The sequence below is a fragment of the Coenobita brevimanus genome, chromosome 117, assembly GCF_032717465.1.
Source record: "Coenobita brevimanus isolate Jiangsu-jjx chromosome 117, ASM3271746v2, whole genome shotgun sequence".
NCBI classification, from domain to species: Eukaryota; Metazoa; Arthropoda; class Malacostraca; order Decapoda; family Coenobitidae; genus Coenobita; species Coenobita brevimanus.
Window position 1 is genome coordinate 2521473 of NC_137070.1, and position 11735 is coordinate 2533207.

Consider the following 11735-nt stretch of genomic DNA (forward strand, 5'->3'; position numbering starts at 1 on the left):
ACTGGGGAATATTGAGATATAAATAACATACTGGGAAATATACAGTAATATGCAAAACAAATGTATAATAAAGATATGCCAGCGACCCTCCTAAGGCAGTGTAAATACGAGCTTAAGTGACTAACCCAGAACATGTAGATATTAACACACTTGGGCTCCTGTACTAACTCGCTGATGAAAATATAATGCTCTGGTGTGCATCACCATCATCATCATCATCATCATCATCATCATCATCATTATCAGCAGCAGCAGCAGCAGCAGCAGCAGCAGCAGCAGCAGCAGCAGCCTGAGTCAGTCTACTGCAGGACAAGGGCCTCTCCCATCATTTTCCACTCTGACCGGTTGATTGTTAGTCTGTTCCCTCCAGTCCCAGTGAATCACCTATAATCTCATCTCTCCAGCTAATCTTCTGTGTGTCTTCTTTTCACTTCATCTCTGAGCTGCCACTCAGTTACCCAGAGTCTGGTGTCAGCTGATACAAATACTGTGGTACAGTTGTCCTGAACATAAATGGTGATGGCAGTATTAACACTATCAGTGTTCGCTGACTCACTCTCGGCACAAAAAAATCGTCATACGGCAGCTGGAACGGAATACTGGAGTTGTTCCCACCATGGCAGAGTTATAGGAATATAAATAACCTACTGGATAATATAACCTTATAACATGAAACTCTAATAACTGCCAAGTGGTGCTGGAGAGTATGGTAATTCTGTGAGAATACAACCCAAGGAGGCCAACACATAACTGAGGCTAGTTATTACCTGAGGCCAGACTACCTGGCATTGGGGCCTCCTGTTATATGCATTAACACTGGCACGCTAAGTGGTGGTCAACTCAGCTGTCTCTACACTACCGAATTACTGCAGTACCATCGTTATTACTTGGTCTGTGTGATATCGTATTTGTGGGTCTGAGATTTGTTATGGCAGCAGGGCGAAAAGTCAAGAGAAAAAGTGGCGGGAATGGAATGACTGAGGAATATACATGAAATACGTAAGGAACTTAAAAAAGTAATGTGATTCAAGAAAAGTAGTTTGTTGATATTAAGGCAGAAGAAAATATAATTAGATGGTATGATGATAGGGTACAAATGGATGTAGATATGGTGGTGAAGTGGTTGTATGTGGGTGAATGTGAAGGTGGGAGGAGGCATGGTAGGCAAAGATGAATGTGAATGAAAATGGTAAATCAGTACCTGACACAGCAAGGTTTGGAGGTTAATGAGGTGAGGGATACTGACAGAGGATCAAGTTGGTTGGAGGTACAATGTACAGAAGCACACATGACAAAAAGGCTTTGGCTTTACTGCTACAGTTGGTAATCCATGCTTTACCTGACTAGCTTGCCTGTGTGAAGCGCATCTAAGTAATGATAATCATAACAACTGAAATGCGTGGCTTTGACATACACACATACAGTACTCCGGAATATTCCGGAGAATACTGTAGTATCCCCGACATCGAGGCGAACCGGAAGCAGCGGAGTTCGCCCTCAAGAATGCCGACACCCCCACTCGGACCCCACGGGGTAGCCGCCACCAGCCACCATCACTCCGGGCAACAACGACGTATGTCAGCCCGGGCCGTGCGCCCCTGTGACACTCAACCACCACGCCGCCGCCACCGTAGGCGAAAGACACTACCTTCGCGTGGCGGAATCACCGAGTTAGCTAGGGGTGGAGTCAGAAACAATACTCCAGGCAGCGCCCCTCTGGTAGAGACGATCTATGGTCGCTCCCACAGTGAACAGGTAGAGACGATCTATGGTCGCTCCCACAGTGAACGGGTAGAGACGATCTATGGTCGCTCCCATAAAACCCCGGCAGAGACGATCAATGGTCGCTCCCATAACACCCAGGTAGAGACGATCAATGGTCGCTCCCTTGGCCCTCCGGTTGAGACGATCAACGGTCGCTCCCACAGTGCTCGGGTAGAGATGATCAATGGTCGCTCCCCCAAAATCCAGGTAGAGATGATCAATGGTCGCTCCCCCAAAGCTCAGGTAGAGACGATCAATGGTCGCTCCCTTAGCCCTCCGGTCGAGACGATCAACGGTCGCTCCCCCAAAGCGCTGGTAGAGACGATCAACGGTCGCTCCCCCAAAGCCCAGGTAGAGACGATCAATGGTCGCTCCCTTGGCCCTCCGGTAGAGACGATCAATGGTCGCTCCCACAGTGCTCGGGTAGAGACGATCAATGGTCGCTCCCCCAAAATCCAGGTAGAGACGATCAATGGTCGCTCCCCCAAAGCTCAGGTAGAGACGATCAACGGTCGCTCCCTCAGCACTCCGGTCGAGACGATCAATGGTCGCTCCCACAATATTCGGGTAGAGACGATCAATGGTCGCTCCCCCAGTGTCCAGGTAGAGACGATCGATGGTCGTTCCCAGGGTGTAGTGAGGAAAGGGACGTCTCCACAACCGGAGGTTGAACTCCAGGGGTCTCGCTCCAGAATATCTCGGAGAGACCTCCCTGTTTCCCCCGGCCTCTGTTCCTTGCGCGTGGCCTTCGAGCAGACACACCTGTCGGGCCCCCGTGACAGCCGCTGCCGCAGCCCTCCCCTGACGGCGCCCCTGGTCGTGGGAGACCGCAGTCTGTCGCCTCTTCTGGTCCGCCCTAGGACACCCGGGCGAGACCTCACCACGCCCCCGCGACGCCGGGACTTGACCCAGAGGTTCCTAGACCTCTTCGGCCCCAGTCCTACGGGCCGCACGCCGAGCCCGTGAAGTAGATTAAGTGTGACTCCCTGTCTCTTAGAATAAGTATTGTGCAGTAACTTTATGTAATCTCCATTGGGGTAAATCAGAAAACAATATCCAGTTGAAGGACGAGAATGTGGGTTGAGACCTAAAGTGAAAATACATGCGAGTGCCACCCCGAATCTTTCTAAAGACATATCTCTAGAACCCGGAGAAAGACTAAAATATTACTGGAGTTCTATTGGCTAGTCTCTAGGTAATATGGTGAAATAGTATTTACGAGTATTCCGACTTTGTTACGCGTTGTGAAGCGAGAGTCTACATATCATACCGAGGAGATGTGTGACGAATAAGTGGTGCCTACAGAAAACCATATTTCCACCAAAATATCAAGGAAGGCGAGTATTAACGATATTCACCCCCTCCGCCCGCTATTCCTAAAAACTCTCTCCATTCCTCGCTCCCGCCCTTAAAGTCAAAGTAAGAATCAGAGTTATTTGTCAAAGAATCTTCGCCAACAGAAAACACCTAAACCCCCTTGCTAACATTGGGCATCCTTCAATATTACCATAACTACCTCCTCGCCGTTTTAAGTCATTCTCCGTGTCTCCCCTACCTCCTCTTGGTGGATCACAAACCCCCCCCACGCGCTCCGCGCACACTTGTATTTACTGCACTCCTAGTACTGTACTAAGATTTGTTGTATTGTTATTAGTATCTAGAAAGCTAGTATCCTGCGAGATACACAATATTTTAGATAAGGTTTTTGTATTGCTCTAAATTGTGGTGTAATATCTGCTGAAGTGTCCTGTGTCTGACTGTGGTAATATACGTGTATGGTGTTGCCGAAGGTTTTTATGTCCTACCTCTCTTTATTGCACTAGCTCCGGTCTCGAAAGAGGACCCCGCTCCACGTTGGGTGAAATAGGTACGAGAAGTCGAGCCTAATTCAACCCAGCATTACAACAACAACAACAACAACAACAACAATAATAATAATAATAATAATAATAATCTATCTATCTATCTATATACTGCTTCCCTCAAGGAAAGGGAGTACAGGACGACACACTACCAATTTACGCATCCACTCAAACACATTCATTCGCATCTTAGCCCCAAAGGGGAGAAGAAACAGATCCTCACTGCACCTCACCGCACGAGGGTCAACTGCGTAGTGCACTCAGTGACATCCTCAGCAGGGCCAGACAGCAGAGCTGGTTTACCCTTGCCACATCATAACAATAATAATAATCTACTTAATATGGACTCATAATTCTTGGATCTTGGATTATCTCTGAATGAGTGCCCAGTCCATATCATTACTTCTTGTATTGTGCTTAATAGTTTTTTCAGTGTTGTAATTTCTCTATCCTTGTTTTCTGTGTAACTTGCAATACTTTGGTGATAGAAAATCCGTGTACAAACAGCTAGATAAGGAGTTTATTACAAGCTCACAGTAAAACAGTCTGCCCGTGTCGGCTGTCTGCTAAGAACTGATGCAATAACACCGTCTTCAGGCGTGGGAAAGGGTGCTGACCTAGCAAGATTAGTGGGGGCATGTATGCATTGGGGGGGGACATATATACATCGGGGGTAGACATATTGTGGAGGGGGTACACTACTCCCCCGGGTAGCTGAGACGGTGTCTCCTGACACCGGGAGTTAAAGGGTGTTTGATTATAGTAGTAAGGCAGGACCGGGAGGTTTGTACAAGGGATAAGTATGATACAGGGGCAGTAGGGGAGACATGGCCATGTTGAGGGGAGGGAATTAGAAGGATATATACATATAAAATATACAAGGAATAATAGGTACAATTCCAGTAAGGGTCGAAGGGATATATAAACATAATGGGAAGTACACAATAATAGTTTGATACATGATAAACAAGGAGTAGATATGAGAGTTCTATTGTTGTTCTTCCTTCATTTTTTTTTTTTTTTTTTTTTGTATTGTCTGTAGGATACACTGTCACTCAGTAATGCGTGAAAGAAATACCATCATTTTCTAGTAGGCAGAGTGCTGTTCACAGTTTGGTTAATTGTCAGATGGCATTGCTAGTCACTGAATGTGAGGGCACTGAGTACGGGGAGCTTCTACGTCGTGTGTAGGGCGTACTATGCCTGTAGCGACTCTGATTTCCTGGAGTCGACGTTCCATTTTTCTGACACAACAATGCACTGCACAGATAATGAGTAGAAAACCTATGAAAGCGATAACCACAGGGGGAAACACAACTGTTGGATGAACCCATGAACGGCTGAAGGCCAGAGAAAATTGATCCATAATGAAATTACTGTCATTGAGGAAGGTGAGCATGCGCAAGTGAGGGGAGGTGATGGTAATGTTGGCAGATGGTAGGGTTGAAGGCATGTCGATTGGTTGAAAGATGTCATAGCAGTGATTACGAACAGCTTGGTGATAGCGAGTGGCGTAAGTGATGACGGACTCTGATTTGACGGTACAATAGTCAGGTGCTTTGTAGAGACCACTAGCGGGGACGGAGCGAACGGAAGAACCAGGACACATGATTGTGACAGAGATGGGAACAGCAAAGAAGAAATACTGGACATGGTTGAGGTGAGCATGGTGGACCGGGAGGTCAGGAGCTGGGACAAAAGAACAGGCCGGGTAGATGGAGTGGTTGCGAACTAAAGCAGACTCACAGGGTGTAGCACTGCTAGGGAAGATAGCGAAAAGGTGGGCAGCACAGAGACGAGAGGTCGGAGTAAGGGAGGAACATTGCTGGAGGTCTGTGGAAGAAAGGAAGGCAACGGAAAGATGGTCATGGGAGAGGAGGAAATATTCTGAAGGAACAGATACCTGTAGCAAGGAGTTGTTGAGGCGGAAAGGGAAGGGAATGATGTGGAAAAGGTGAAAGGTTATGGCAGAACGGAAAGGAATATGGACGACGACGTATGTAGTGAGAAGAGTGGCTTCGAGAACAGGATAATAATATTCAAGGGAGGAGTAAGGGAGGACTGGGGAGAGACCGAAGGTGGAGTGAGCCCATTCCAGGACAGAACGGAGAGCTGAGACAGGTACTAAGTCGGTAGTGACACGTCCAGTGATAGCATCGACCAGGATACGAACCAAGGTAGAGACTTGAGACAGGAGAGAGTCAACGGCCAGTTGGAGATTATCCATGTTGAGTTTGAGGTAGAAGAACTGAGAGATAACGTTGAGATCTGAAAGGTGGCGTTGTAAGATATCGGTGAAATTGTTTAGAGTGGATGTGACTTCATTGAGTTGGGTTGTGAGCTTCTGTAACATAGTGTGTTGGATTTTACCGATCGGTTCACCGGGTAAGGCAACCACGTTTCTGTACGAGGTCAGAAGGTTGAGGAGTTGAGGCGTATTTTCTGGGAAATCTGTGCAAGTGAGATGTGAGAGCATATCGGGTGAATGCGTCGGCGCAGATCCTGTAGAGTTTATAGTACATACACCGATTGGCGTATCATCAGTCTGAATAGTAGGAATTGAGGAATCCTGGCACACCTTTACGGCCACTGGGTATACTAGGAAGTCTCCAATCTTTACACCACTTTTAAGTTTTAGTGGAGCATTTGTGACACTGAGCAAGTACAGGTAGCATAAACTGTCCTCTAAGACTGTACACCACGCTGACTCATAAGTCAAGCCATTCACACAACACGTCTCAGGTAGGGTTAGTACATCCACTCCTTCTTTCGCACCGGCAACACAAACAGAGACTTTGGTGAACTCATGCGGTAACAAAATTGTGCACGTATTCGTTACTGCACGTTTCGTCTCTGCCTGTTGAAGATCATTCAGACTGTGTGAGGTAGGTAACTGAGACATGTCTGAGTCAGCGATAGTGTTGTCGAGAGAGGATGTAAGAGCCATGTTCGTGGGCTGAGATGATGTATCAGGAGACATTGAGGAATTTATGTACTTGCTCACAGTCAGTAAAGGAATGATCTCTGTATTCTCAGATGATGATAGTGGTGGTTTGGGCTGGGTTGGACTTTTTGGTAGTGATAGGGACAGAGGTAATTGAAGAACTGATTTGATCGTAAGAACAGGATGGGGACATTCCATAGTGTAAACCGGGAATCCAGAAATGTCTATACTACCACAAGCAGGTAATAATGCAATGGAATGTTGTGCCATGGTGGAGAAACCAATAAGGGCATCTGCAGGATACTGCAAGTCATTAGTGACATGAAATTCAATGAGGATAGGGGGCAAAGCTCTGTGGAGTTTGACTTCAAGGGTGACTCTTCCCTTAACCTTAAACTCTGAGCCGTTAACACCACATAGGCGAATGTCTGGTGGTTCTAGGAAACTGACGTGGCTGTGATGGTGATGAATAATTTGTAAGGAATTTTCGGAGATGAGATTCACTATAGATCCTGTGTCCAAGAAGAATGACGTTGGTATGTCATGACTGCTTCCGAGAATGACTAAACCCGAGGATGTTATGGGACATACATGGCGGATGGGGAGTTGGGTTTCTGGTTCTACGTGATATTGGTCCGATACAGGCGCGGCGCTTCCCCCGACTGTGGGCGGTTGAGGTAACGACATTCCTCAGTGGTGTGAGTCGTGCTTGATTTGTGGCATTTGCAGTGTGGACGACGTGAGCAGGAAGGCGTACGCTGGCTGGTTTGGGAGTGAGGACGTCTGTATGTACGGTCGCAACTGGATGCTCGATGTCCAGGATGACCACGGTACCAGCAAAAGAATCGAAGATTGTCTGTTCCGTCGGGCGCTAGATTGATCACGACCTGCGGTAGGAGAGCGATGTGTGGCAGGTCTGCCACGTGTGGTGGGATGGGAGCGAGATTGGTCTGGGGTAGTGGAGGTGTGACAGACTGAGGAGGCCAAGGGTTGGGTGGTGCCCTGATGCGTGTAGTTCGAACCTGTTCTTTCATGAATGGCTTTAGTGACCTGAATAATTTTATCTCCTGGATTGAAACCGATTTCCAAGGCGAGCTCTCGCTGTTTAGGAGTAAGCCAGTGAAGGAATCTCAGGTAACCAATTAAGTCAGCAAAGTTGGTGAGTGAAAGCATTGGAACGCCATTCTTGTCTTCTAACCATTTCGTGCCTACCAGTAATTGGAGCATCTCGCTACTAGTTGCTTTCATGGCGGTGGCAGCTTCGCGGAGCTTGGCATATTGCGCTGGGACGCACAAGTCCTCATCTAGTTGGTTTAGGAGATTAATGAATCCCATGAGAGACGCGGTATTTGAATGCTGGCAACAAAGGCTGATGAGTTCCGTACGAAAATCAGCAAAGGTACGAATGCTATCGAAATGTCCTGCACGGATCGCGGATCCGATGTCTGATTTGCCGTGATGCAAGCGACCAAGGAGGTAAGCTACTTTGAGCGATTCCTCGGTAATTTGTCTATTGTTTATTTCAGTTTCAACTTCTCTGAGGAAATCATAGACAGACCAAGTTGGGTCCTGGCCGGTAAATTTGGGACAATTGGCATCGTCGAGATAGATAGACTGTGGAGGGTTGGCCATGGCTGGAAGTGTAGAAGTGATGGGAGGAGAGGTGTGGAGAGAGAGAAGGCAGTGGCAGTTAAGGGCGAGGAAGACGGGGTATGAAGGGAGGAAGGAGAAGTAACGACAGTGGAAGGAGTAGAGGAAGAAGAAGGGAGAGTAGAGGAGGAAGTATCTGGATTTACGAGGGTAGGACGGGTAGTAAGTGATTCTGCGGGAAGTGAAACGGGAGTCTCAGGTACAGGGCGGTGGTACTCTTTGCCACTTTGTAAATGAGTGATTGTGTTAGAGTCGGCAGACGGGGTATGAGCAGGTGATGTTTCCGGGTCGAGAGGGCTGGTGGTAAGCGGTTGACGTGGAAAGTATGACATTTAATGCGGCAATGGAAGATGAAAGGATGAAAATGGATACGTAGGTGGAAATGTATAAATAACAATGAGAGAATGGAATACACGAGGTGTGAAAATATGAATGAAGGTGCGGGGATGAATGGTTTAAATAAAATGCGAAGGATGAGATGGAATATAAATAACGTAGGTGAAGATGAAAACGGGGTAATGGAAATGAGATGGAATATTTACAATAACCAATCTGTAGAGAAAATCGAGGATAATCTCTAGAGAAAGGAAAGATATACTATAGTTACACAGTAGAAACGGGAGTGTCGAGATGTATGACGTGCAGGGTGGCTGGGCGTAGCTGGGCTGGGGCGGGGCGGGGCGGAGCGGTGGTGGAGAGACAGCTGGGCGGAGAGGAGAAGAGACAACGCGATGAATCACCGGCAGGGAGTGGCGGTCTTAGGAGGCTCCGTAATGCAGACCAGATGCGGGCGACAGCGGAGGCCGGTGGTGGGTGGTGAGCCAGATGTCGGCGCAAGGCAGGTGTAGAGCTGGTGAGTTGCAAATGCAGAGAATGGTGGTGGGCAGACAGCGGGCACCGTGGGGGCAGGAGCTATGATGAGTCCGGAACAGGTGCTGGGAACAGGTGCAACAGGTGCGTAGGTCGGCGACAGTGACACGTGCGGTCAGGAACAAGGCGTATGGGTGCGGTTGTTTGAGAGGTGAGCATTGGTGAGAAAAATGGTACACTCAAAAAGCACAGCCAAGGTATAGAGGCACGGAGGAGGGGCGAGGCTGGCAGATGCGAGTCGTCGTGTATCTTGTTGTATCACTAAAAATCCAAGGAGGCGGTCAGAATGTGATGGTTTGAAACACCGCTGCTACCAAATGTAACTTGCAATACTTTGGTGATAGAAACTCCGTGTACAAACAGCTAGATAAGGAGTTTATTACAAGCTTACAGTAAAACAGTCTGCCCGTGTCGGCTGTCTGCTAAGAACTGATGCAATAACGCCGTCTTCAGGCGTGGGAAAGGGTGCTGACCTAGCAAGATTAGTGGGGGCATGTATGCATTGGGGGGGGGGACATATATACATCGGGGGTAGACATATTGTGGAGGGGGTACATCTGGATCCCGCCTCAACTTGTTCTTGTGTAGGAAAGGAAAGGTCAGGGTAATGAGGACTATGAGTCTATGAAATCTTATTCCTTGTTTTATCATTATTATTATTATTATTATTATTATTATTATTATTTACAAGAGACTAACGGATAAAAACTTGCAAAATGTGACCCTTCCGAAGAAACTGAACAAGAGTAGCTAAGCTAAAACCAAGATGCATTTAGTGCGAGGTGCCGGGAGTTAGTGGAAGGAGGAAAACTGAACAGACCAAGACTGCTGAAAGAGGAAACAAAGACTGATGAAAGACGACACGAAGGCTGCTGTATGAAGACACCAAGACTGCTGTGCGAAGACACCAAGACTGCTGTATGAAGACACCAAGACTGCTGTGCGAAGACACCAAGACTGCTGTGTGAAGACACCAAGACTGCTGTATGAAGACACCAAGACTGCTGTGGAAGACACCAAGACTGCTGTGGAAGACACCAAGACTGCTGTGAGAAGACACCAAGACTGTTGTAAATACCGACGAAGACTGGTGCAAGAAGAGACACTGACTGCTGTAAGGAGAGCCGAAGACTGGTGCAAGAAGAGACACTGACTGCTGTAAATACCGACGAAGACTGGTGCAAGAAGAGACACTGACTGCTGTAAATACCGACGAAGACTGGTGCAAGAAGAGACACTGACTGCTGTAAATACCGACGAAGACTGGTGCAAGAAGAGACACTGACTGCTGTAAGGAGAGACGAATACTGGTGCAAGAAGAGACACTGACTGCTGTAAATACCGACGAAGACTGGTGCAAGAAGAGACACTGACTGCTGTAAGGAGAGACGAAGACTGGTGCAAGAAGAGACACTGACTGCTGTAAGGAGAGACGAAGACTGGTGCAAGAAGAGACACTGACTGCTGTAAGGACAGACGAAGACTGGTGCAAGAAGAGACACTGACTGCTGTAAGAAAGGACGCCAGTATTTTCCCAGGCTGTGCAGATGCCTATTCATTAACTTAACAGAAACACTCCTTACAGACTTACCTGTGACCCACCGACATGCCATAAATACATCATCGATAACAGCATTACAGCAAACCTTAATGAGGCAGTTGTAGCATGTATTTAATATGGACGGTGGATATTAGCGCTGAAATGGTGATGTGTGAAAGTGTGTGATATGTAAGAGGATACCCGCGCCATTGAGAATGAACTGTATCACACACACACACACACACACACACACACACACACACACACACACGCAGGCAGGTAATCGGGTTGCCTTGCTCAGCCATGCGTTAATTTAATCTTTGTTGTGGATCATTTTTATTTCGCGTTAATGAATTAGGACGCTGGTAATGAGCCTTAGCGTGTTAATAAGTCCCTTGATGACGGCCGTTGAGCAAAACAAATAATGCTCTCTCTCTCTCTCTCTCTCTCTCTCTCTCTCTCTGTTGTATATAATCCGTCCAGTATGAATTCTATCGCAGTTTAATAAAATCGTCTGGAGGCAGCAAAAATAAAACAGAAAATACATCATGGAAGTGACGGGCTTACCCACAATTATGTAAACAAGTCCTTTAGTTTGATTCTCCCCTTCCACTCCCAGTACCTTATGTAATAGCAAATGAAAGGACATTCTACCAGTACTTACCTTATGTAATAGCAAATGAAAGGACATTCTACCAGTACTTACCTTATGTAATAGCAAATGAAAGGACATTCTACCAGTACTTACCTTATGTAATAGCAAATGAAAGGACATGCTACCAGTACTTACCTTATGTAATAGCAAATGAAAGGACATGCTACCAGTACTTACCTTATGTAATAGCAAATGAAAGGATATTGTACCAGTACTTACCTTATGTAATAGCAAATGAAAGGACATTCTACCATTACTTACCTTATGTAATAGCAAATGAAAGGACATGCTACCAGTACTTACCTTATGTAATAGCAAATGAAAGGACATGCTACCAGTACTTACCTTATGTAATAGCAAATGAAAGGACATGCTACCAATACTTACCTTATGTAATAGCAAATGAAAGGACATGCTACCAGTACTTACCTTATGTAATAGCAAATGAAA